Raw genomic sequence first — 1,088 nt, 5'->3', positions numbered from 1 at the left:
AAAGGTATATAGGCGTGGGTCAGCAATATAGAACGCTCTGACTCTCGGACCTCTCTCTTGGACCTCTCTTCCTCCTCTCCTCTCCCGTCCTCTCCCCTTGTTCCCTTGCCCTCCTTCCCTTCCCCCTCTCTCCACGTGGACCGCTAAGCTGGGCTAAGGTGAGCAATGTTGCCATGTAATGTGTCTGACTGCATCATTGTACTATCTCTCATGCTCTCGATGACTTCAATATAATATATATATCTCTCAACCGTACAATTGTGCTTACTGAACCCGTGGGGTAGTATTATTACTAGTAGCAGCGGGTGGGGGCTGGCCCCTTACCCTCACTCCCCCCATTACATTTGATTGAATGCTACACATAAGCTGGACTTATGAAGAAGCATTCAGGATGGAGGGGGGCTCCTCCTGACCCTGAAAGTGCGGGGGACTTGAGCCCTCGCTGACGAAGGCCAAGGACGGCGGGCTTTAGGTTGCGTTGGAACTCAAGGTGGAGAAAGTAACAATCCTCACAGCGGGGCCAGCAGCCGCAGACACCGCGATGACCAGAGACACGGTGGGAGGTGGCAGGGTCCATCTTGCTTGGATCCGCAGTCAGTGTTCACGGAAGCCACGGTCAACAGGTCAAACGGCATAAGGCATTAGGAAAATGTCGAAAACCATACCCACAGCCACCAAGTCCATGCGGACTCACAGCAACCCCATGGGACAGGTAGAACTGCCCTGGTGGGTTTCCCGAGACCACCCTGAGTCTTATAGGAGTAGAAAGCTTGCCTTGCTCCTGCAGAACCACTGGTGGTTTCGAACTACCGACCTTGTGGATCGCAGCCCAACACGGGGCCACTGCACCACCAGGGCTCCTAGGGCAAAGGTCAGAAGAAATAAATAAATCCCTAAATATGCTTCAAAAAGAGAGAAAGGCGAGGGGCTGCCAGAGGCTAGGGGTGGGGGTGGGGAGGGACTGACTATTTTAGGGGCTGCCCAGCTCTCTAAAGAAATAGACTGGGTGCGTGGAGCTGACCCCTGGCAGTGGTGGTGCCCATGGGCTTGGCAGGTAGATTGCCAGGACTTTCTTGGGAGGCATCTTG

Source organism: Echinops telfairi, unplaced genomic scaffold, assembly GCF_000313985.2.
Source record: "Echinops telfairi isolate 266 unplaced genomic scaffold, ASM31398v2 ScPeMD7_7459;HRSCAF=8497, whole genome shotgun sequence".
Classification (NCBI taxonomy): domain Eukaryota; kingdom Metazoa; phylum Chordata; class Mammalia; order Afrosoricida; family Tenrecidae; genus Echinops; species Echinops telfairi.
The sequence above is the reverse complement of the archived record's forward strand: the minus strand, read 5'-3'. Positions refer to the sequence as shown.